This window comes from Spermophilus citellus (genome assembly GCF_964194105.1).
Source record: "Spermophilus citellus genome assembly, chromosome: 3".
In the NCBI taxonomy this organism is placed as follows: Eukaryota; Metazoa; Chordata; class Mammalia; order Rodentia; family Sciuridae; genus Spermophilus; species Spermophilus citellus.
Genome location: NC_138184.1, coordinates 112,280,226 through 112,306,472, shown reverse-complemented (window position 1 = coordinate 112,306,472; position 26,247 = coordinate 112,280,226). Strand labels below are relative to the sequence as shown.

At 45.4% G+C, this 26,247-nt stretch overlaps 1 long non-coding RNA gene across 1 annotated transcript in view; it reads left to right on the top strand.

Moving 5' to 3' along the window:
* LOC308645366 overlaps positions 1 to 12,049 on the top strand; it is a 46,004-nt gene extending 33,955 nt beyond the window's left edge. The window contains exon 3 of the long non-coding RNA XR_014021184.1: positions 11,782 to 12,049. This is a non-coding gene — a long non-coding RNA (uncharacterized lncRNA). The remainder of the gene's footprint in view (positions 1 to 11,781) is intronic.
* Positions 12,050 to 26,247: the final 14,198 nt, after the last annotated feature.

Sequence of the window (26,247 nt, the reverse complement as noted above, 5' to 3'; positions counted from 1 at the left end):
AGGGGACACTGTCTTTTCCTCCAATGCCAAAATAGCAGATTGTGCCCCTAAAGCTGCTTGGCAACATGCCACCACCCCACTGAGAGAAGGTGAGCAGGAGAAGGCAGTGCAGGGAGATGGAGAGAGGCAGTGTCCTGATGATGTCACTGCAACCTCTGGATAAAGCTGTGCCTGAATCTGTGTTCATCCACACTTCCCAAACACGTGAACCAAAGCAATCCACATTTCAGCCTTTCTTTCTCCTGTAAAGTTATGCTTGTTTACTTCTTGTTCTAGCTAACTTTGTTAGGGTTTATCCAATTTGAAAGATGTACCCACTTTGCTGCTTCACAGCTGTGTGGCCTGGGCTCAGTCCTTAAACCCTCAGGGATTCAACTTCCTTGCTAATAAAGAGGAGTTGCTACCTCCACCTACACAAGAGGAAGTCAGCCTTGTAGATTATATGAGACAAGGCAAAGCACTTAGGATTGAGGTTTGATGAATTGAAGTTCCTAAAATTCTAGTCTACTAATTAAGCATAATTTACTGAAGAATAACAACAGGGAATGCTTTTAAATGTCTGACTCCTAGGGTCTCAGCTAACTGAATTTTCAATGTGGCCTCAGTGTGGAAGCAACTGTTGTGTCCCTAAGAATGCCCACAATCTGAGCTCCTAAAACATCAGGCAGAGAAAAAGAAAAAAAAAACTGATCTAACTTCTCATATAACTAAAAGAAAAACACAGTGATCCATCTGAATTTAGAACTCTGAAACCCCTCACCCAAGGGCTCAGGACAACTCCATGGGAAGGTCAGGAGGCTCCCCCCAAAGGGATTGTCCCTTTGGACATCAAGAAATACCCCTTGCATTCAACATATAGCACAGCTCTGGGGCCTGCAGCACCCCCACCCAGGGCTTACCCAGGTGAGCAAGCTCATGCTCTGAGAGCATCTGCAAAGTCATCTGTGAGCAGAGGGCAGAAACTGACCCCCTGCAGCTGAGTCCACCTTGCTCCCACTGGAGTGAGCCAAGCACACCTTCCTGCATACAGATGGCACCACTAGGACAGGTCAGCAGCACTGCTGCATAAGGGGAAAGAGACTGTCATTCCAGAGGTTCAGGTGCTACTAAGTGGGCAGGACCACAATTTGAACCAAGGACTGTCTAATTCCAAAGTCTGGCCCTTTGCCAACTCCAACTCCACACTCCTAGCATAGGTCACAACCACCTGTGGGCTGTTGGTTCCAGCTGCAGAGCAAGGTAAAGCAGGATTTGCAGCCAGATCCCTGGGTGAACCACTCACCATCTCTGGGACCTTAGGCAAGTTACCTGCCATCTCCGTGTCCCAGCTTCCTCATGCACAAGTGAAGGTGTTTTGTCCACAGAGCATGGGGGTGGTTAAATGTGATGGTCTATAGAGCAGACTCGGTATCATATGGTGATTTGTTGTTTTGTTTGTTTTTATGCCTTTATTTACTTGGGATGTCTTTAACTGAGCCCTGGGCTTCCTGGAGGGGAACAAGCCTTATCAGCTACTATTTTATTATATCTTAAGTGCAGCCTTGGCAAATTATAGGTGGGGCCTGGTCACAGAGGGTGGTGCCAGCCAGTGGCTAGACCCTAGGGCTCACCAGAGGTGGTGGTCAGCTCTAGAACTTCCTGCACTTAGAAAGCAGGAATAGGGGGATGTGAGAAGGGACTTTCTAGGAGTCACATGGTTGTTAGGGACAGAGGTCTGGGTACAAGGACGCAGGCCATGTCCTGTTCCATCAGGTGTCTGCAGCCTTAGCAATTGCAGGCCCATGGGGGTGACAAAAGTGCCCTTTCCTACTTGTTAACCCATGACAAAACCCTCCCCCCAGCTACTACAGCACCCCATGAGGCTTTGGCAGGGAGACCCAACAGGATGGCACAGGAGACACAAGCAAACAAGAAAGTCAGGCCCCTCCTGCCACCCTCACTACTGAGAACCAGGGAGATCAAGGCTACCAGACACCCGTCAATATCCAAAGCACCCAGGAGCTGAGCTGCCAGAGGCCTGAAACAGCCTCAAAACACATCCTGTGGGTGGGACTGCATTATTCATGAGAAGTTCTGCCCCATGAGCCCACACACAGGCTCAACTGAGTGAATCTTACAGGACTCAGGGGACCCAGAAATGTCCTTCTTGGAAGTTCTGCACCCATTCAATGGACAAGAATTCTGCAGCACCTCCTCTGCATGCTGGAAAGTGGAGGCTGGGCCTGGGGTTCCCAGCCCAGAGTCAAAATTCTACAAAGAACAGGCAGAAGGTTCCTCTCTGGCCTGACACCCTGGGGACCGTGCTTGCTCCCCACTGGTCCCTGATACTTGCATGTTCCTCCTCTGGTCCAAACTCCCCCAGGGCTCTCATGTTACCCAGAGTGAGGATCAAAGACTTCAGCAGCCAAGAGGCTCGGCATGGTGGGCCCTGTTCTTTCTCTGACATCATCGTCACTCTCCTTCACTCTGCTCTGGTTTCATTGGCCACCTTGCTACTCTGTCTTCCCAACTCAAGGTCTTTGCAGGTGTTGATAATTCTGCCAGGAACACCCTTCCTGCAAAAGTGTATGTCCTCCCTTCCTTCAATTCTCTGCTCAAACATTATCCCCTCAGAGAGACCAAGCTGACCACCTCTGGTGAGCCCTTTCCCTCTCTATCTGACCTTCATTTCTGCAATGGAACTTATGTATCTACCTGTCCTCAAACTGGATTGTACTTTCAATGAAAGCATGTGAGTAAGTGCTCAATCTGCATCTGCATGGGAAGGAGCTCCTCAGTGGTCTTAGTGCATCCACCACATGATGCCACCCCTAACACACACACACACACACACACACACACACACACGCACCAGGCTGGCCCAAAATGTCTACATCATGCAAGATCTCAGGCTGATAGCTCACAAGGTTTCTGTATTGCTTCTCTGTATTCTCAGAGTTTGTTCAGTTCACTTCAAATGACTCTTTTGAATCCTTGGCCACTGCCCAGTCTATGCAGAAGCCCATGTATGGAAGGCCCTCTCCAGTGAGGACATTATTAACACCTAACCTTCATGTTTGTATTCTTGCTAGAGTTTGCCCTGTCCCCTTTCCATCCCTCATCAGTTCTTGCACGCTGTCTTTCACTTTGGATCCAGGCACATATTGATCATAGTGATTTTAAAGTCCTGGCCTTACCATTGCAATATTTCTGCCAAATCAGAACCTGGCTCCCAGGCTTGCTCTATCCACACTGCACATTCTCTCTGTTCATATCACATGTGCCCTATGTGTCCTTTAGAGCCCTACATATTAACCATAGTTGTTTCTCTTTCTCAGTTGTCCAAGGCTCTCTTCACTGCATGTTTCAGGATGGTTCTAGTGCTGCCTCTGTCTCTTCAAATGATGCCCTTTTGTTAATGCACTTTTCACATTTAGTCCTGCTGTGGACATGATGTACTGGGGAAAAGGAACTGAGGCCTGTAGGCCTCTAGATATATTTTATATTTTATTGGCTCAGAGTTGTGGTGTGATGATGAGCTGTATTTTTTAAGGGCTTGTGACTTTGGTTTTCCTAGGGATATCTTCATAAGGTCTGAGTCTTACAATTCCGTCTTGTGAAAACTGCCATTAGTATATGAAGGTCCTAGAGTTGCAGGGTGAGGTATGGAGGGAGGAAGCCTTCTTTCATCCTGAGATCAGTCAGTAAGTGAGCCTGAGACCCTGGGCTGTGACTTTCTCAAGTCCTTCTCATTCCTCCTCTTCAGATGTGACTGGAAGTGCAGAGGGAACTGGAGGTAGATATTTCCATTCTCCCCAATAAAAGGCCAGAGGGGGATAGATTTGGAGCTTTCTCTTTCCCCAGGCCAGGGAGACTCTGTGGGAACCCAGGCTGGTTAGGCTCTGCTCAGATGGTTTCTTCCAAGGGCAGATGTTCTGTTCATGAAATGAGAATGGATCCAGGTGGACCTAGAAGCCAATGCCTCCGTTTCCTCTATCCCCACTGGAAACATGGGGGAAGCTTTGTCTGACCTTCCTCCTGAACAGCTGGTATGGTAACTGGAGGGAGACGTGTGGAGGTATGAGGAGCTCCAGGAGATTGGTTCTTCCCTTGGGGCCTTTTAGTTATATAGTGGGACCACACTGCACCTCCAGCCATTCAGCAGTGACAGTGTCAGCTTTCCTACCCAGCTACAGTCTCCAGCAGAGGTCCCTGCTCAGTTAAGCTGATGGTATGAATTTCCAATGACCCAATTTCAGGAGCAGTGGTTGGCCCTTGAACCTCCATCCATTCTGGGGGCTGAGAGCTATAGTCATTTTCAGTTTAGACTTCCCTGGGAGGGCTGTGAGCATGGGGATGATGACCACAGAGCTCCACATGCATTGGCCCACAAATTGAAAACCTTTCAATTTTTCCTTATCACTAACATCTGATAAAGTTTTTTTGTTCACACAGAAAACACTCTACTACCATCCCAATGCCAGAAAGTGGGGAGATATACTCAGGGGGCACCCCTCCTTTGTCAAAGCAGAATGACACCAAAGCCTCAAGAATATGTTAATCCTTTGAATTAATTTTTCCCTAGGTTCAAAAAAAAAGTGAGTTTTCTTGTTCTTCCTGCCCAGGTGTTCTGATGCCAGGCCTGCACTCTCTGTTGAAGATGTCCATGATGGTGATTGGCCCAAGACTCACAAACTGCACAAAGGATCAAAAGGAAGAGGCCACCTCAGAAAGGGCAAAATGTGGGCAGTGGGGCCCCTGGTGGATGTGACAGATGATGCAGACCCTTCAAGACCAAGGAAGTGGGTGACAGGTGGCAGCTTGTACAGCAAGTGTGAGTCTTCCCTTTACACTTCCAGTTGGGGCACTAGATCAGGGGCCAGCATCCCTTCAACTCAAGAAACATTTGAATAGGCCAGAAAAGGGGATGCTTCATTTTCCAAGAATGCATCTATAGGCCAAGGCACATGGTCTCCTTCGGAGTGATGGTTGAATTCTACATGTTTGGGGGAGCCCAATGTACTCGGTTGGGAGTCCCACAAAAGTCATGTAGTGTACCAATACATGAGGTGGATCTCTCACCCATTCAGCTTCTCCTGCCAGTAGCTATCTGGCTCCATCACCTACTCCATGGCCTTTGTCTGGAGTGGTGTCGAATCCTTCTCTTTCTAGAAGAGACAGGTTTTCTCTTCTCAGCCTTGATTTTTAACATCTCAGGACTCTCCTGGTTAGAAGGGGGAAGGAGGCATTTTTGGTTGAGCATGGCAGCATTCCCCCTTGATCTGAGTCAGTTAGGGACCTGCTGCCAGGTACTTTGATTGGCTGCCTGAATTTTCCAAATTAGTTAGTCAGTGTCCAGCAGAGGGAGCTCTCCACAGTCCCAACCATCCACCTGATGATGGAGATCAGAAACTGAGAGCCCAATCTGTAACCAGGTGGAAAGGACTCTGACCTGGTTTTAGGGAGGGACAGAGAAGGTCAAGAGGAACAATCATTGAACACATGAAAGCTTGATGTATTCCATCTAGGGTTGTCTCCTGAACAGACGTGTGAGATTTATAGAGGGGTTGTCAGCTAACCAGGGACTGTGGGTTCCCAGGATGAGCGGGACAATCATCTTCTGGTGGTGTCTTTCCTCCTCAGATGTGGTGAATGAGGGTTAGGAATGTCTGAGCAATGAGGAGTACTACATGAGGGCCTGTCCACTTATCCATGAGTTGCGCTTCTGATCTCTGATTTTTCTATGTCATAAGCAGGATTGAGTCTGCTTCTAGAATGTCTGAGAAGGGTCCTGAGGAGAGGGTGTTGTCCTAGAAGAAGGAAATTCCTGCATGGAGGTCAGAATTAGTTTCAGCAGCTGTACAGAATATTGGGTGCTGCCTTCATATTTTCAAGGTGGAAAATGCATTCTTCTTAGTGAGGTCTGAAAGGGTCTTCCATGTGTAAATAGTGATAATTTAAGTTCTTCTTTTCCTATTTTTATGCCTTTAATTTCTTTCGTCTAATTGCTCTGGCCAGTGTTTCGAGAACTATGTTGAACAGAAGTGGTGAGAGAGGGATTTTAGAGGGAATGCCTTCAATTTTTCTCTGTTCAGAATGATGCTAGCCTGAGGCTTAGCATAGATAGCTTTTACAATGTTGAGGTATGTTCCTGTTATCCCTAGTTTTTCTAATGTTTTGAACATAAAGGGATGCTGTACTTTGTCGAATGCTTTTTCTGCATCTATCGAGATGATCATATGGTTCTTATTTTTAAGTCTATTGATGTGGTGGATAACATTTATTGATTTCCGTATATTGAACCAGCCTTGCATCCCAGGGATGAATCCTACTTGATCATGGTGCACAATTTTTTTGATATGTTTTTGTATCCAACTCACCAGAATTTTATTGAGGATTTTTGCATCTAGATTCATTAGAGATATTGGTCTGTAGTTTTCTTTCTTTGAAGTGTCTTTGGTTTAGGAATCTGGGTGACGTTGGCCTCGTAGAATAAATTTGGAAGTTCTCCCTCTTTCTCTATTTCCTGGAATAGCTTGAAAAGTATTGGTATTAGTTCTTCTTTAAAGGTTTTGTAAAACTCTGCTGTATACCCATCCGGTCCTAGGCTTTTCTTAGTTGGTAGTCTTTTGATGGCTTCTTCTATTTCCTCGATTGATATTGGTCTGTTTAGGTTGTCTTTATCCTCCTGACTCAATCTGGGTATATCATATGACTTAAGAAATTTATCGATGCCTTCACTATCTTCTATTTTATTGGAGTATAAGGATTCAAAATAATTTCTAATTATCCTGTATTTCTGAAGTGTCTGTTGTGATATTGCCTTTTTCATCCTGTATGCTAATAATTTGAGTTCTCTCTCTTCTTCTCTTCGTTAGCATGGCTAAGGGTCTGTCGATCTTATTTATTATTTCAAAGAACCAACTTTTAGTTTTGTCAATTTTTTCAATTGTTTCTTTTGTTTCGATTTCATTAATTTCAGCTCTGATTTTAATTATTTCTTTCCTTCTACTTCTTTTGCTGTTGTTTTGCTCTTCTTTTTCTAGGATTTTGAGATAAAGTGTGAGATCATTTATTTGTTGGTTTTTTTCTTTTTTTAAGGAATGAACTCCAGGCAATGAATTTTCCTCTTAGAACTGCTTTCATTGTGTCCCATAGATTCCGATATGTTGTGTCTGTGTTTTCATTTATCTCTAAGAATTTTTTTAATTTCCTCCTTGATGTCTTCTATAACCCATTGATCATTCAGTAACCTATTGTTCATTCTCCAAGTGATGCATGATTTTTCCTTCCTTCTTTTATCGTTGATTTCCAGTTTCATTCCATTATGATCAGATAAGATGCATGGTATTATCTCTACTCCTTTATACTGTCTAAGACTTTCCCTGTGACATAATATATGTTCTGTTTTTGAGAAGGATCCATGTGCTGCTGAGAAAAAAGTGTAACTGCTTGATGTTGGGTGGTATATTCTATATATGTCAATTAAGTCTAGGTTATTAATTCTGTTATTGAGTTCTATAGTATCCTTATTCAACTTTTGTTTGGAAGATCTGTCCAGTGGTGAGAGAGGTGTGTTGAAGTCTCCCATGATTATTGTATGGTGGTCTATTATTAGACTCTTGAACTTGAGAAGAGTTTGTTTGATGAACATAGCTGCACCATTGTTTGGAGCATATATATTTATGATTGTTATGGCTTGTTGGTGTATGGTTCCCTTGAGCAGTATGTAGTGTCCCTCTTTATCCCTTTTGATTAACTTTGGCTTGAAATCTATTTTATTAGATATGAGTATGGACACTCCTGCTTGTTTCCGAAGTCCATATGAGTGATATGATTTTTCCCAACCTTTCACCTTCAGTCTATGTATGTCTTTTCCTATCAAATGCGTCCTCTGTAGGCAGCATATTGTTGGATCTTTTTTTATCCATTCTACTAGCCTGTGTCTCTTAATTGGTGAGTTTAAGCCGTTAACATTTGGGGTTATTATTGAGATATGGATTGTTCTTCCAGCCATATTTGTTTATTTATGTTACTTAACGTGGTTTGTTTTTCCTCTTTGATTATTTTTTCCCTTTACTGTACTACCTCCCACTGTTGGTTTTCATTGTTATTTTCCATTTCCTCTTCCTGTAATGTTTTGCCGAGGATGTTTTGAAGACATGGTTTTCTAGCTGCAAATTCTTTTAACTTTTGTTTATCGTGAAAGGTTTTAATTTCATCTTCCATCCTGAAGCTTAATTTCGCTGGATACACAATTCTTGGCTGGAACCCATATTCTTTTATTGTTTGAAATATGTTGTTCCAGGATCTTCTAGCTTTCAAAGTCTGTGTTGAAAGATCAGCTGCTATCCTGATTAGTTTACCCCTAAATGTAATCTGCTTCCTTTCTCTTGAAGCTTTTAAAATTCTCTCCTTATTCTGTATGTTGGGCATGTTCATTATAATGTGTCTAGGTGTGGATCTCTTATGATTTTGCACATTCGGCGTCCTGTAGGCTTCTAGGATTTGTAATTCTGTTTCATTCTTCAAGTCTAGGAAGTTTTCTCGTATTATTTCGTTTAACAGATTGCTCATTCCTTTGGTTTGGACCTCTATACCTTCCTGTATCCCAATGACTCTTAAGTTTGGTCTTTATTGTCTGATGTTCTATCTTCTTAGTGTTCTACTCTGCTGGTAGTATTCTCATTTGAGTTTTTAAGTTGGTTTATTGCTTCCTGCATTTCTAGGATTTCTGTTTGTTTGTTTTTTATAACCTCTATCTCCCTATATAGTTAATCTTTTGCTTCTTGGATTTGTTTATGTAATTCATTGTTGAAGTGATCTTTCATTGTCTGATTTTGCTGTCTAATGTCTTCCTTGAGACTCCACATCATCTGAAGCATGTATATCCTGAATTCTTTATCTGACATTCTATCTGCTGCAGCTATTACCTATTCTAACGTTGAGTTGACCTGCATTGCTTGTGGTCCTTTCTTTCCTTGTCTTTTCATACTGCTCGCATTTCTTTCTGCTTGGTTAAACTGTTGTGTTATTGAATTTTCCCCCTATATATTTATATTGCTCTTGTATAGTTGCAAAATCTCCCTTGCAGGGGTGGGTGGCAGCTGTGCTCCTCCTCCGCTGGGCCCCTTCTCCAGGTCGCGTGATCTGCCTACCTTGCGGGCAATGGCTGGGCCCCTCCTCCAACAGTGATGATCTGTCTACCACGCTGGCAGGTCGCTGGGCCTGTTCTCCAGGTTGCAGGTCTGCCTACCTTGCAGGCGCAGGTGGCGGCTGTGCCCCTCCTCCAATTGGGGTGATCTTTCAACTAGGACGGCAGGCCGCTGGGCCCCTTCTCCAGCATGCGCGGTCTGCCTACCTTGTGGGCGGCAGCTGGGCCCTTCCTCCAATTGGGGTGATGTGTCTACCACACCGGCAGGCCGCTGGGCCTGTTCTCCCGGTAGGTCACAGGTCTGCCTACCTTGCAGGCGCGGGCGGTGGCTCGGCTCTGCCCCTCCTCCAATTGAGGTGATGTGTCTACCACGCTGGCGGGCCGCTGGGCCTGCCCTGCCGGTGGGTCACAGGTCTGCCTACCTTGCAGGCGCGGGCGGCGGCTCTTCTCCGCCCCATGTGGCGGGCCGCTGGGCCTGCTCCACCAGTCAGTCACAGGTCTGCCCACCTTGGAGGCCTACTCATTAGTTTTATATTGTATTATCCTTACAAGTTTTAAAACTATTATCTGTTAAAACCTTACACAAGTACAAATTTTAATGTAACAACTGAAGTTAATTTATAATAATAAGATCATTACCTATAAGACAATCAAGTTGTAAAACTGTATTTCAGTATCTATACTGGCCCCATTTTATAATTTTATTGCTTAGCTCATTAATAGACACAAAGGAAAAATCAAAAAACTCATAAAAACAATAAAAATCTAGGCCTCCTTTTGCTGTGGTGCCCTCTTTGGCTGGACAGCATGGACTTTAACAATCCTCACATGCATCACAGGTCATTTTTGTTAATTGTCCTGGCCAAATAAAAATATTTATTGTCATTTCTTGCTGTTTAAATACTTGTAAAGTGCTGGGCCATTCTCTAATTTAAGGCTAAGTATGCTCCAGCTTATATCAACTTTTTCTAAAATTTTAAAAATAAAAAGGGGGAAATGAAGTCTCATATAATCCCACTAAATCTCACAATTATTTTAAAAGGTTTCAAAATTGTGATATTAAAAGTCTCACTCCTGCTGAGTGACACATGGAGCCCTAGAATAAACCAGATTCAGTAATAACATAGGGTAGAGGCTATGCCTGTATGTTTCCAGAAAACCCAACCTGTCATTGGGGAGACAACTGAAGGACCTGGCCTTTCAGGCTGAGCAGATAACTTAACAAAAAGGAGGTAATAAGTCTCAACCACATGTTTGTGGCTATGCTGGTTCTGTTGAGTTGCCAGTTGAGTGGAGTCAATGGAGAAACTTATTGGACCTATTTTCCAGATCTACCTTTAGTACATCCAGCTTTGTGGACTGGAGAATCCATCCCAGTATCTACTAATGATATTCACATAATGCGAGGTTTTACAGATGAATGCATGTGCCTGGATTTAATTACATTGACTACAGTGGGAATCCACCTATATGTTAGTCCCATGATAAACATGGTGGCTGTTTTAAAAGTAACTTTTAAGGAAAAGAGAGCATACTGGCCCCTGGGACTTAAGGTCAAATGGCTGGACAGTTATTAAAATGAGAGTTGCCCATAAAAAGTCAGCCATTCCCATTAAAAATCCACCAATAACTTACTGCCCTAATCATTCTGCAATAGAATTTGACACCTGTCCTAAATTGACAGAGTTTGTTAATGTCTTGCCAGCACAACATAATGCCTCTAGAAATGTGGATATATTTTGGATTGGTCTCCAAGAAATGAGAAAAGCCACATCAGGATGCTATGACCCCTGTAGGTTCCCTTGGTAATATTTTAACTTTCATAAGGGTGGTATTCCAAAAGATCTCTGGCATTTACTTGCTGCCTCAGATTTTCTCAATTATACTGATGGCTCCATGTCTGACTTTATAAACAACAATTGCAAAGAGGGCTTCTGTTATGTCCTAGAAGCCTGTGTTCAATCTCCTTAGGCTTTAATTACTGTAAATGTAAGAGTGCGGAGAAAAGGTAATAAATATCATGGTACTTTTTAAGAAATGTAATCTAATGAAGCTCATTGCCTCAATAATTTGGTTCAAAATACTTCCAAAGCCCTTAAAATTGGGAGAATATTGAAGAAGAGATTGAGACTAAATTAATGTTTTGAAAATTTATGTAGGAAATGAAGTTTCCACACTCAAATTTGAAGAAAGGCTTAGATTCCATGCTGGCTATAAGCATATCTGTCATTACTGCAGACAAATAATATGCTTCCCAATGGGGTTGAGAAAAAGTCAAATACTATCTAATGGGGTTTAGCATAGCAATAATAATAGCTTGGACCTTGTGAACCTTAGCTCACAACCTTAACACAGCCACCCAGAGATGGGAATAACCTGCCAAGACTCAAACAATTTGTTTTCCCCACTCTTACCTGTTTTTCTGATTATGCTCCTCACTGAATCCCTTTGGTGTATTTCACTATAAATGAAGCATTCCCAGGCTTTTCTCCTTGTTAGCATCAGACCCATCAGTTTTATTCCACTTGTCAAGCCACTGTTTCCAATATTGTCCTGCATCTTTTGTGTTTAGTTCTTAATATTACTATCCAGGCCTTTATTTTCAGCCAACCCACACTTCAGTGGTTACCTCCTCCCTCCCCATGCAGGTCACGAGCAGGAGTGATGTATTTCAAGCACTGAAAGAACAGAGGTGCCAACCTAGATTACTGCAACCAAGAACATAGTGCCTTCAGAACTGGAAGAGAATTAGAGACCTTCCAAGATGAGAAGATCCTAACAGAATTCATGGGCACTAAATCAGCTGGACAGATACTTAAAGGAATCCTACACACAGAAGAGGAAGAAAGATGAACACAACCATGAGAGCTCAGGAAGTGTCTCTAGGGGAATAGATACACAATTGAGAAATGAGAGTGTCACATGGTATCAATTTAGAAAACCCTGAAACATCTGAGAATTCCATGTTTCCTTCTTCAACAAAAAGACAAGCAAAAAAGAGAAGAAAGAAAGAAAGAAAGCCAACAAAAAGATAAGAAACATACCATACCTTTCAGAATAACCTTGAGTACACAATTATTCTTGAGTACAAATTATTCTTTGACTACAAATTACTCTTCAATTTAAAGGTAGAGGGATAGATTGAATCTTTTTTTTAAATCTAATTTCCACAAGAAACTCCCCTCCCCTGCAAAAGTGAGCAAGACTGAAAATGTAAAGATGGAAAATAATTTTCCAAGCAAGTAGAGTGTGGAGGCAGGGAGAGGTCACTATGCTTATATATGACAAACACACTGAAGCCAAAGCCAGGCACAAGAGACAAACAAGGTCACTCTATGTTCATCAAGAGAAATACAGCAAGAAGGTATCACAAAGTCACCAATACATATAAATGCACGAATATTGGAGAACCCAATTTTATCAAACACTACTAGACAAAAAGGAAGCCATAGGCTCCAAAAAAAATAAAATGGGGTGACTTCAGAGCCCATCTCTCTGGGAGGTAGATCTTCCAGATGAACAATCAACAAGGGAATGTCAGAGTTAAGTGGCACTATGGGACGAGTGAACTTCACAGACATTGATAGAAAAGGCCATACAACAAATGTGGGGTACACATGCCACTCACCAGCACAAGGAACATTCCCCAAGGTATATTATGTATTAGGCCATAAAGCAAGTTTTTAAAAATACCAAAAAATCTTATATGCTTTCCAATCACGATGAGATGAAACCAGAAACTAAGAGCAGAAGAACCTACAGAAACCTCACAAACACTTGAAGATTATGCCTCACACTATCAAACAAGTGAGAAATCCCTAGAGTCAGAAGAATATGGAAAGACAACATATCAGAACTTGTGGGATCCAGAAACAGCACTATGAAAAGGAAAGACTACAGGAAACTGTACCTAAAGACAGAAGAGAGAGACCTCAAGTAAATTTCCTGGTGATGGCTCAGGAAAACAAAAACCAGTCTAAAATCAGGAGAAGGAAAGAAATAATCAAGATTAGGGTGAAAAAATGCAATAGAAAGTAGAGGAGCACCACCAAAGTTCATGGGAACAAAGAGTAGTTTTTTGAAAGCATAAAACAAAGTTCCCAAACCCTTAGCTAAATTAACAAAAGAAAAAGAGATTAGACCCAAACCCATAAGATGAAACTTGAAAAGGGAGATTTTACAACAGATACCAAGGAAATTCAAAGGATCATTAGGGAGGATTTTGAACAACTACATGAAAATATGTTGAAAAATCTAGGAGAAACAGACAAATTTAGGGACCCAAAATGAATCAAGAATATAACATTCAGATAATAGGAGGGACAAGTAAGGAGACTGCAGTAGGGTCTTATGACAGAGATAAGCTCAGGTCCCAATGGAGTCAATGCTGAATTTGGCCAGATTTCAGAAGAAGCAATAACACCAGTATCATGTTACCCAAAGTATTCCATAGCCTAGACGTGGAAGGAACTTGTCTAAACTCAGCCTCCAAGTTCACTGTGTTCCTGATTTAAAACCTGACCAGGACAGAACCACAGCAACTATGAGCAGAACAATGTTAGGGGGAGTCCCTGCCCAGGAATGGAACCAGGTGTTGTGGGGGATGGAGACCGTGGTGAGTGCAGTGCAGGTCTAAGAAGTGGTTTGGGGAGGCTGCAGGGGAGCCTGCTCCTGGAGCTTTTCTGCTGCTTTTCTCCTGTAACAGGCACAGTCTAATTAGATTTCTGTTGGACTGGGAGTATTGGGGTGTCAGCCTGGTGAAGGACGAGAGCCTCCACTGGGCTTACTGAAGAGATGACTCTTGTGTGCAGTTTGTGAGCTAGAATTATGACAGCATGAGACAAAGATGCTCCAAAAGTGTTCCATCATTTTCAGGGTCATCATGGTTAGAAAGTTAAGATTCTTTGTGTTTAGCAGACCAGAAGAGGAGAGGGAGTGTAGGTTGACACAGAGTAAGCTACTGACCTTGGGATTGCTCCCATGGGCTATTGTCTTAGGGGACATGGCCCTGCCCCACTGAGGTGGGTGCCCTGGCCAAAGTGCCCTCACAAGTCTTCAAGGGCTACAGCATGCCAGACTCACCATCCTATGGTGGAGGTGATAGGATGCCCAGTGGCCCCATGGAGTGGAGGCAGGGCCAGCTGAGGCCCAGATGGGGGCAGTTGAGGACTGTTGGGATCTAGGCAGCGTCAGTCCTTAAAGAAGTTAGCATCACCCTATCTGGGTAATGGGGTTGAAGTTGTTAAAGCCCAAGCGTGTTCTTAGCGCTTTCTCGTGCTTCTTGTTTCTTCACTGGGGCTGATGACCATGGCCCCAAAGGCAGAGATCAGATCTGGGAGCCAGTCTGGACTCCCAGGTCTCATAGATGGAATATGGGTGGACTTCAAAGTACAGGTCGATTATGGGAGTGTGGTGCTGGTTCCCCCAGGAGAGCTTAAGCCTTTCTGTGTGGGCAGGCTTTGGAGGATGGCAGTAACTGTGGCCACACCAGTGGTTTCTTTCCCTGGGGTGTGCCTTGCTTTCTGTCCCTTGGTCCCCATGGTGGTGCTCTGGCTAGGGGCACTGGAGGTGTTCTGTTCTAACTGTGCCCCATGTTGCTGCCTGTTGCTTGGGGTCCCTTTACTTTGGGAGGAGATACACAAGGCCTCAAAAGCTGTAATGAGTTCAGGAAGCAAGTCATGGCTCCCAGATCCTCTCAATGTCACAGGGACCAAAGGGAAACTAGAGGTATCCTTTCTGGCTGCACTGCTTGTCCCACAAGGTGAGCTTAGGTGTTTCTGGGTGGGCAGGCTTTGAGGGATGGGACTTGGGGTAGAAACACCACTGTTTCCTTGTCCCTTGTTACCCTTTTTTGTGTGCTTTCTGGGTGCCATTGTGGTGCTCTGTCTAGGGGCACTGGAGGTGTTCTGTTCCAACCTTGCCCCATGTTGCTGCCTGTTGCTTGGGGATTCTCCTCTTTGGGAGGAGCTACACCAGGCCCCAAAGGCTGACATTAGTTCAGGGAGCAAGTCTGGGCTCTCTGATCTCCTTGATGTCCCAGGGACTGAAGGGAAACTAGAGATATCCTTTGCAGTGCTTGTCCCCTTAGGTGAGCTTTGGTGTTTCTGGGTGGGCAGGCTTTGAGGTATGGCACTCGGGGTAGGAACTCCACTCTTTCCTTGACCTTTTTTACTCTCTTTGTGTGTTTTCCGGGTGCCATGGTGGTACTCTGGCTAGGGGCAGTGTAGGTGTCATTTCCCAAACTTGCCCCATGGTGCTCTCTAGTTTTGGGGGTCTGTCTACTTTTTTGAGCTTGATACTTCCATGGTGATGTCTGACCCAAGGACAAGTCTGTCCTCGCAGCTGCCATTGAGGTCACTGAGTGTGTCTGGGTTCTGGCATGAGCACCCACGGTAGTGTTTCTATGTTTGTCAGCCACAAGGGATGAGTAGTTTAGGCTGCCCAAGGTTGTTGGGCCCACAGTCAAGGGTGGCATCGGAGCTGCCCCTGGACCTGGAGCCCCTACGTGTCCAAGCTGATGACAGCTGACAAAGCTGGGGGCTCCGGGCTTCATCCCACCAGGAACCCCAGAGCTTGGTGGGACGGTGGCTCCAGGGGTGAGAGGCTGCTTCCCCTGCGGAATGTTTCCTCACATCCTTCGAACTGGAGAGCTGGAGCTGGCTGCAGGTGAGGGCCTGTGAGTACAGTAGGGCTTTGGGCTCTGGTGAGAGCACCGGAAGCTCCTACCCAAGGTGGAGGGAGGCCCCAGATGTGGGGGCTGTGAAGGCATAATAGTGTTCAAGGGGGTGACCCCAAAGGGGGCCACTGGCTATGCAGCCAAGCCTGCCAATGTGCTGAAAGAGGGCCTGGGAGGAAGGGCCAAAGCAGCAATTGGCAGGCTGGGGGAGAGCGGTCCTGTAAGATTGGAGATGGTAGGGTGGGTCTGAGATGAGACAGCAGAGCCCACCAACACTGGGATGTGGGACACCATGGTTGTGCTGCTGAGGGGGAGGGGAGGTCTGACTGAGGCCCACTGATGCCAGAGGCATGGCCCCTCCGAGTGGAGAGGGATCCCCCCATGGGCTTGTGGGGCTATGGCACAGCTGTTCCCAATGGCCTGGGTCTCACCCATCAGAAGACGGTTGATGCTCTGCAGAGCTTTCTTCTTCTCCCTGCCTAGGTCCTCAGCAGTCACTGGACAGGCCACTAACAGAGGTGGTGGCAGCTTCAGAGGTTCCCCTCGGAAACTTGCATTTCCGTGGCCTACTGGTGTCTCTTGTGAGTGAGGACTTCTTCCTGGGCAATGGCTGTCCCGCCCTGCCTTCTGCCACCTTCTCACCCTGGGCCTTCTTTGGGGGAATCCCTGGGGATGAAGAACATCCCAGGGGCGGCTCCCCTTTGGATGGGTCTGGAGCCCTCCTCTTCAGGGCTCGGAGACCTCGAGTAGAGCTGTAGGAGCTGCTGATGGGGTTTCTTTTGGGGCAGGAGCTCATGCAGGTGGCCCGGGAGCTCTCAGCTCTGTCTTTGGAGCTCTGGGTGCAGAGATTTGCCTGCAGAGCCCCAGGCCTCAGCACAAAGGCAGGCACATAGCTATGGGCCCCCAGGGGCCTAAAAGTAGATTGTGCTCTTCCAGTGACCTGGGGACGTCCTCTCTGATGTTCTCTATCTACAGCGTGCTCAGCTTGCTCAGCCACCACTTAGCCTCTGTCTCCAGGAGCTATGATCACAGTCCTCCCTGGGCAGGTTCTTGGGGTGCTGGAAACTGGCAAGGGGCGACTTCCTGCCCCTGAGCCCTACAAGGCGTCTGCTGGCCGGGTCTGCTGACTGGGCTGCAGGAAGCCGTGAAAGCTGCAGCTGACAGCAGCATCTTCTTCAGGAGACCAGGCATGCGAAAGGAGGTGGCAATGTCCAAGTCTCTGAGAAAAGATCCAAGGGTCCGCAGGACCCTGGAAAAGCACCGAGGAGGCACTTTTTGCAACCGCTGAGGAGCAGTTGCAGGGTGGCGGCAAGATGACTTGTGAGTGGTGGCACTGGCCCAGGCAGCCCCGAGTGGCCAACCAGTATAGGGAAGTCGGCGGGGGCCACGACCGGGCTTCTTGTAGGACCCTTCTGGCAGGTTTCTGCCCCCCCAGCGCCGGGGCAGGGCTGAGGGACAACACTTGCCCTGGGAAGTCCCCAGGGCAGTCTTCGCGAAGGCGCTAGTCGGTAATTTTAGCGTCCATCACAGAAGCTTCTTCTTCGGCTGCCCACGCAGCTTCAAGCGAAATGGCTGTCAGACCTGTTGCTAGGATGCAGCTGAGGAAGGAATGAGTGGAGAACACGCGAGCACGTGAGGAAAACCATCCACACTGGGCAAGAGGAAGACTTGCGCCAGGAAATGACGTGCAAATTCCCCGTGCGTGTGCAAAGTTTGCATGCGCGTGCAAAGTCCACGTGCTTGCACCAGATGCTGGAGAAATAAGCGCGGGAGCTGTGTGCCTGGTGTGTGCGTGGGTCCTAGGGGGACTGTTGAGTGCTGGCACTGGGGCTGTGATCCAGGTCCCACTGATCCACCTCCTGACCCAATGAGGTTTCCCAATCATCTGGGAAGGGTTGTAGATGATGGAAAGCCCAAAGGTTGAGGGGTGGCAGCTATGGCTAGGCAAGCGATCTCTCCCCTCAGACTGGTGCAGTGACCCCGCCCCTCCCCAGAGGCGGCCAGGATGGCAGCACAGATGGGCTGGAGTCCAATGGAGGTGAGGGCAGCCGGAGGGTTGAGAGTAGCTCTTGGGGCGTGGAGCAGGTGGGGACTAGGGTGACAAGCAGGTCTTTGGCTGGCAATACCTGCGCATTCTGTAGGGAGACATATCCCTGCCTCTTCAGGAGAGCTCTTCTCTGAAAAGGTGGGCAGTGGCATGGCCCCAATAGAAGCGCCCCCCATACCTCCAAGCTTGGAGCAGGGTGGTAACCTCCCTGGGCCTCTGAAGGGGAAAGCAAGGGCATTAGATAGGCGGTGCACCAGCAGGTGAGCAAGTGGTGGTGGCATCTCCAGGATCTCGCTTGCTGGGGCCGGGTAAGGACACCCTGACCTCCCTTGAAGGTGTGAGCTTGTGTTTGTATCTAGCCTTGCTCTGGTGAGGGTGGGTGGGGCTGGGGCTACTAATTATGCATAATTATTACATATTGTTCATTGTATTACTAGGCAGGTTACAGACTTAGCAACATTATGCAGCTTATTCCTCAGTTACATACTAAGTTGCAGTATGCAATGTTAGCAGCTTTGTGTAGCTCTCAAGAAAGCCCATTGTATAAAGGTACTGCTATGTGGACAGATTTAGGTTCAGTGAAACATTATGGTCTTCTAACAAGAGAGTTCCTTTATTCCCAAGGAGCTGTGTGCCTTAGATTAAGGTGAGGCTGTTAAGACTCTAACATAGAGCTTCCTATTGAAAGTTATTGCTACAGCAGCCAGGCATCCTGTGTCTTTGCACAGAAACTTCCTAGCCGCCAAGCATGCCACAGTCATGAAGACTGAGAAAATCCCAACCCTAATATTTCTCAGCACACTCTCTCTCCTCTAGAAGGTGGCAAGGGCAGCCCACCTAGCAGTAAAACATCAGAGACCTCAATCCCAAGCACAGAACTCCTACAGAGTACTGGGAGGGTTTCTGAACTGGGCAAAATATCAGCGAGCTGGGCCTGGAGGAGCAAGGCAGGAGGGAGCTTCAGCTGGGACCAGTGTCCAAGATGGCTGCTCCTCAAGCCCCTCCCTGTCCATGGGCTCTCTCTGGTCCACTGTACCTGCAGGTACCCAGGTGCAGGCTGCTGGGTGGGGGTGTGGTGGCGCTCAGCTCCCCTGGTACAGTTATACCTGGCGGTGCATCCTCCTGAGCCTGGTTGGTGGTGCTGCCCTGCAGGCTGCAGTGGGGACCAGGCCAAAGAAGAAGTGGAATCACCAAATGGGCCTGTGCAGCCACAGACCAGTGTTCCTTTTCCAGTGGGTGACAAACTAGGAGTTTGGGGTTGGGTTGCTAGAATATGGTCCTGGGGCTCAGTGTCTGGGTCCTTCCCTGTGTCACACAGCTGAGTGGGCACTTATTTTGAAGTGGCCAGGACCAGAAGCTTCTCCACTTCCCAGTGTAGTGAAATCATAGTGCTTTGGGGAAAATGGCTGGGAGATGGGTTTATGTCCCCTACCATAAGCCTCCCCACAGGTTTTCAGGCTAGGAAATTTGCTAGGAGCCACAAGCAAATATATGATGTATGGCACCTTTGGTTGTAAAGTGATGCCAGCTAGCCACTGAGATGATTATGTTAAGATTTACATTCATATGGAAATTGGACTCCCGCTGTTCACCTTGGCCTGCTACCGGACTCATGTTATGGGACTCATGGAGAGTTCCCATTGGTTGGGGAAGGATAGTAGGAGGGAATTCCGGGGGAGGTCCGGGGGACCCCCGGTTCCGGGGAACGCGCGGTTCCGGTGGAGGCCCGCGTGGGAGGACCGGGTTTGGCTTGCCAGCGCCTACAGAGTATTGGCGGCTTTTTCAAAATAAAGTTTTGTTCCTGCGTGAGTGGCTCGTGATTCTGTGCCCAGCCAAGACTGCGGCAGAAATTCTCAGTATCCTCTTTCAGTTACCATTTCCTGCTGCATAGGGAGGAAAAATGGACACCCTCCTAGATCATGCCTGCCTCTGGAGTCAGGGTACTGACTGCCTGGATGGTCGGGGTGACCGAACCTGGGCCACACCTGAGTGGTCCTGAGCCTGGGATCTGCCAAGCTCTTTATTTTCTACTAACAAAGGTAAACACAGTCTTTATTGCTTGTTTTATTCCTTAATAAGTAAGTAATTCATGCTTGTGGTAGATAATCTAGGAAGTACAGATCTACAAACAAACTTAAAAACAGCCCATGAGGAAGGATTCCAGCACCCAAGAGACCCTCACCATTGTCATTGTGGTTCACCATCTTCATGTTTTACTCCTAGGTGTGCTCCCACGCCCACCTTCCCATAGGACAGAGGGAGTTCTTAAGAATGCTTAGGAGGTGGCGGTTTCTCAAGATCTTAATTTTGACATGCTATGTACAGTTAGGGTGGGGACATATTGACTTTCAAAGATTTCAGAGTTTTGGAGGTCTTAAGAGGTGACATGGTGAAATCAGGAAAACAAATACTAAAGAAATTGAACTCATATTTGGCTGGGATTCCTTGGGAGGTGGACTTACCCTTGGAGTATATGAATGATGTTGTATACAAGTGGTGTGCAGACATTTGAAAGGAATCTACATTGTGGTGGTCACAAACACACACATAAAGGATTAATGTATATATATGCTAAGCCACATGAAGGCCTCACTGTGGTTTGTCAAGATCATCCTGATTCACAAGGACCCGTCTTTCCCTCTCCTTAGAGGGAACAGAATCTGAGTCCTGGAAACTGCCTTTGAAGAATCAAAATTGGCTTTGGAGATGAGAAAACACCAATGTTGGAGAGGACTGTGAAGAATTTGAGTTAGAAATTGATTTCTAAATGTGGAAGCACAACATAGTAATACATATTTATCATATTATATATAATATAAACATATAATTGCTTCTAAATTATCAAGTCTAATTTCATAAGTATGTATTTGATCTCCTTAAACATTTATATCATGGGACAAATCCACATTTTTATTCTCTCTGGAAAATTTTTTTTAACTCCCACACTGAAAATTTTTCTTAGAATTGGGTTCAGCTTGTATTTTGACACTTATGATTTTATATATATATTTAAATCTAGAGTTACTTGCACACATCTTCTAATCACTTGTTTTTAAGTTGAATGTGATGATACACACACACACACACACACACACACACACACACATTGATCAGCTGTTATTATCACCCTTTTTCTGCATGAGGCAGCAGAAGCACAGAGAAGATACAGAATATGCCCAGGACCCCACAGTGGCATTCCCTTCTGAATGTTTGTGTCTCCTCCAAATTTATATGTTGAAGCCCTAATGCCAGAGTGATGGCGTGAGAAGTGAGGCCATTGTCAGGTAATTAGATTTAGATAGACCATGGGGGCGTGGCTCCCAAAATGAGATTAGTATTCTTAGAAGATGAGGAAGAGACCAGACCTCTCGGTCAAGTGAGGACACAGTGGGAAGGCAGCCAGCTATGAGCAAGAACTCTTTCCAAGAACTCAATCTGCCAAAACTTTGACCTTGATCTTCCCGCCCTCTCAAATGGGGAGAAATAAATAATTGCTTTTTAAGCTTCCCAGTTAAGAGTATTTTGTTATAGCAGCTAGAACCGATTACGGCAGCAAGTAAAAGGACTTTGTGAATATTAAAATGAAATAATGTATGCAAAGTGGTCTAGGAATACTAGCTTTATCATCTATATCACCATTACCATTTTTCATAACAAAATGGCATAGGAGCTATTTTTCCACCTAATCCAATTCCAAAGGAAGCCACTGGACTTTGATCCAGCAGACAGAGGCTATAGACTTCCAGATGAAGTGGTACCCAGATTTACAGGTAGCTTGTGGCCATTTTAAGACTCTACATAGACCTTTAGCTGCTCTGTGAATGATTTTTCTGGCCCATCATGAGATTTATACCCCTGTGCCATCAATACCATCCCCTTTTAGGGGGGCCAAGTCAATCTTGACCAGTCATTTACATCTTGAACCATTCTGAAATCCATGTGGATTTTCTCTTCCTAGAGGCCTGTAAAAACAAGAATAACAGGTGATGTCACTGAAAACTGACACAGGAATGGAGAGCTCAGAGAGCCTGAAAAGGAGCCAGGCAATCAGAGGAAAGATGACACCAACGGTGGAGGAGGCCAACCTTTGTCCAGGGGCTGGGAGCAGAGCCAGCCAGAGTTCTTTCTGGAACCTGCTCAGGATGGAGTCTTGGAAAAAGAGTCGATATGGTCAGCCATGAGCTGTGTGGAAGCAGGATGGATTTCGATTCTAGTAGAACTACATTTAAATTTCAGCTTTACAAATTTATAACTGAAGAATTAGGTTCAATTCCCTGAGATTCCATTTTCCAAACCACCAAATGGGCATTGTAAAGGAACCCTCACCACAAAGATAGGGTGAAGGTGTCATGAGGCTACATTTACAAAGTACTTTTTTTTTTTTTGGCAATTGGAGGCTGGCAAGCACAAGAGGAAATGGTTGTGGAGTCAGGAGGAGCTGGTTAGAATGCTGTTTGGCCTCCTACCTGATTGACTTGCAGCAAATCACTTTACTACTCTGAGTTTCACTTTCCTTGTCTTGAAATAATATCAGAACATCCAGCCCCAATTGATTACAGTCACTACATGAGGTAACACACAGAGTTGAGCGCAGGCCACAGAGCAAAGTATGAGCTCAGCAAAGAGAGGGTGTTGCTTTGTAAATCTGATTCTTATCCACCCCAAACTGCGCCCAGAGGAGAAATGTTCACTTATGTTCACTCAGTTGTATGACGGAGTGCTGCATTCTTCAGGGTCCTAGCAAGAAACCGTTGTCATCACCACAGAGGGTAAGTTAAGAAATTAAGTGATAACAGCACCACAAATATATTAAAGTAATACAATCTCAAATAAAAATAACACATGCATGAATTATTTACAGGTGCAGTTGGAGCCTGACTGAAGATGGTGTGACAGGGTTTGTGTTTTTTTTTTCTTAAGCAGTTTTTATTATAATCGAAGTATTAAGACAAGTAAAAAATAACCTTGCAGGAGCTAGGGTTGTGGCTCAGTGGCAGAGCGCTTGCCTTGCACATGTGAGGCACTGGGTTCGATCCTCAGCACCACATAAAAATGAATAAGCAAAGTAAAGATATCGCATCCATCTATAACTAAAAAATATTTTTAAAAATAACCTTGCAATCAGGGTATTGTATCAGTCGATAAAGAAGAAGAAACCCCTACACTATGAAGAGATATACAAAGGACTAAAATATACAGCTCTGTTAACAGACAACTTGAAATAGGGAGGTTGTTTTCGTTTAGAAATGCTAAATTTTCTTGAAACAGGACAAATAAAATACAGTGCTCTAAATATGCATAATTATGAAAATAAAGAAGAGCATCTGAACACTTACACTATTAGCATAGCAGACTCCATTGCTCCTATTTAACAGCCTTACTAACACAGGCCTACTCCCTTTCCAAGCTTAAACGACAATCTCCTCTCCGGAATACCAGTGCAGCATAACTTTACATAGTTTATTTTGAAAGTTACCACCTACAGAGATATTAACACCTTGTCAATCTATTCTTCCCAACCATTCTTCACATGTACTTCTGCTGGAATGAATTTCCTTGGCTCGAAGGATAAGGTTATGCTATAGAAACTTCTCCCCAAAGCCACAAGTTCCCTTCTATGACCTATCCCTGCTACTCTTATCTCCTCTTCCCCACACTGAAATTCACCCTACCCCCCAAAAAATAGTGCAGTGCATGGTAGCCTTGCTAGAAAAGGGTTTTGATGGATGTCCCAGGAGGCATGCTTTTTAAAAAGCTAACTCTGAACACCAGAGGTAATGGAAATTAATTGTGTTTTTGCATTTCATTTTGTGCTTTCATTAGGTCAAAAAGGTGTGCTCTGAGTACTTAATTTTTTGTTATGTGTATGGGTTTTTTTAAAAAAATATTCAGATGCTCTGGGATATAATGGGAGTGAACAAAGTGAGGGTCAGAAGGGAAAGAGATGCAAGCTGGGGCCCATGATTTGGCTAAGCTTCCAGCCCTCCTCCTGGCTCATTCTTTCACAGGAACTAACTATTGCTTCCTCAGCACTGTTACAGGGACAGCTCTGCAAAGGCTGTGACCCTGGTCATAGTCCACCTGCAACACCCCTGCTCTGCAAAACCATCCCAAGGGCTCTTACTGCACAGAAATTCTTTAGCCCTCAAGGTCACTGAAACTTAGAGTAGTTTAGATTATGAAGGTTTGGCATCTATTAAATGATTATTATTAGCACAATGTTCTGAGTTTCATGTATAAATATTGATTGGCACATGGGCCCTAGCCCTGGATGTGTCAGCCAATCTGCACCATTTTTAGGTCAGCATTAATCCCATCTCTTCCCTTGGAGCCCTGGAGGGAAGAGCTGCTTCATCCGGGTCTCCAAGGCCTGGCCCTCAGGGGAGGTGTTGCTTTGGCTCTTCCCCTTGCTACCATCACCACTGCAGTTGCTGAGGCCTTGATTGCTATTGGCTTTCTCACCAGTTCTGTCCTCTGCCCCTGGGTTTTTCTTTGTTAGAGACAATAATGAAAAGCCTTCCATCTTATTACGTTATTGGTTTGTTTAGGTTTCCTTTTTCTACAGTTTTGTTAGATCCTATTTATCTAGCTATGTATTCATTTCTTCCAGGTTTTCCAATGTATTGGAGTACAAGTTTTCAAAATAGTCTCTAATGATCTTCTGGATTTCTGTGATATCTATGGTGATTTTACCTATTTAATCTCTAATTTTATAAACTTGGCTTTTCTCCCCTTTTCTCTTGGTTATGTTAGCATGGGGGCTTATCAACCTTGTTTACCTTTTCAAAGAAACACTGTTTCATTGATCCTTTGGTTGTTATTTTTTATTCTCAAGTTCATTAATGTTGGCTCTGATCTTATTTCCTTCCTTCCTTCCTTCCTTCAGTGTTTGCTCCTCCACCATAGCCTGGATTTTACACCATTTCCCATTTACACGGTGCATGATGTGGGCTTCCTCAGTAGAGGGCGCTGAAGGGACACTGCAGGAAGGCCTCTTGTGGTTAAGCTACTGCACCATTGCTCTGTGATGCTGGTATGAGTCCATGTGAGGGCAGCGTGGATCAGGTAAGGAGATCCTCAGGTCCTGAGGAAGGCTTTGGTCTCCAGGAAAATTTCCCAACACTTTCCAAGCTGATCTTATGTGATGGTGCACTCCTAGTGTATGGTCCAACTGTGGTGGGAGGCACTGGCTCCGAGTTCAGAACTTGGCAGTCCCTGGCCCCACTCATGCCCCACCTTCCTGTGGTGGAAGAGCTGAAACACATCAGGTCTTTATCTTGGAGGAAAATTTCTAGAATATCAAGGAAGGACCAGCACAAGCCAGTTTTCAAGAGCCCCTGCTTGGCACAAAAGGAAAAGCATGGGTTGTGAAAAGTGGCTCCTAGAGTAAGGCGTAGGCATCCTTCTATTCTAAAGTACCCCAGTTGACTTAGGGGTGCAGCTAAGCAAAATCCACCACTGGAGCCTGAGGTCAGAATTTGAGCTGCTGCTTGCTCGCTGTATGCACTTGGAAAACCCCTTTCTTGGTTTTCTTCATCTATGACATAAGGACAAGTGGGAGTGGGCTCAATAGGGTCATGCAACCAAAGCCCAAGGACCTCAGCACAGTGCCCAGAACATACCAGGTCCTCAATCTATGGTAATTTTATACTTATTACCATTATTATTTGTGTTAGCTTTTTGGAGCTGTGACCAAAATACTCGACACAAACAACTTAGAGGAGGAAGGTTTTATTTTGTCTGATGATTTTCAGAGGATTCAGTTCATGGTCAGCCTGGTCAACTCAAGGCAGCCAGGAAGCAAAGTGAGAGGAAGAGGAAGTGTCCAAGGACAGGATAAAGCAGGTGACCAGTGACCTACTTCCTCCAACTACATCCGTCTCCCAGCAGGGCATCCACTTATCAATGGATTAATCCATCAAGTGGATTAAGTCAGTGGTGAGGTCAGAGTCATCATGATCTGATCCCTGCCTAAGAGCCCCACCTCTGAACCTTGCTGCATTGGGGACCACCCTTTCCACACATGAGCTTGGGGGACACTGCAGGTCAGAACCATAGCATCATTTATTTTCTGCTGTCAAGCAAGCATCTCCCATTCTCCAGTCTCCTGTGGACTCAGCACTTCATCTCTGACAGTGGGGATCCCCTCTTCTAGCTTAATAGGCACGTGTCCCAAGTCAGAAAATGTGGATCTTAAAGAGACGGTGCTGTTTACCTGAATGGTAACATACAACTACACTGCCCTTGCCAGGCGAATATTCTCAAGGGTCCCCCCTTTCTGGCCTTTGGACCTATCTTGGTTTTATCCCATTTCCAAGATCTCTAGGCTCCCATGAATGTTGAAAGCAGCCTTCAGGCCCTAAGAGGATCTTGGCCACCAGCCCTGTTGTG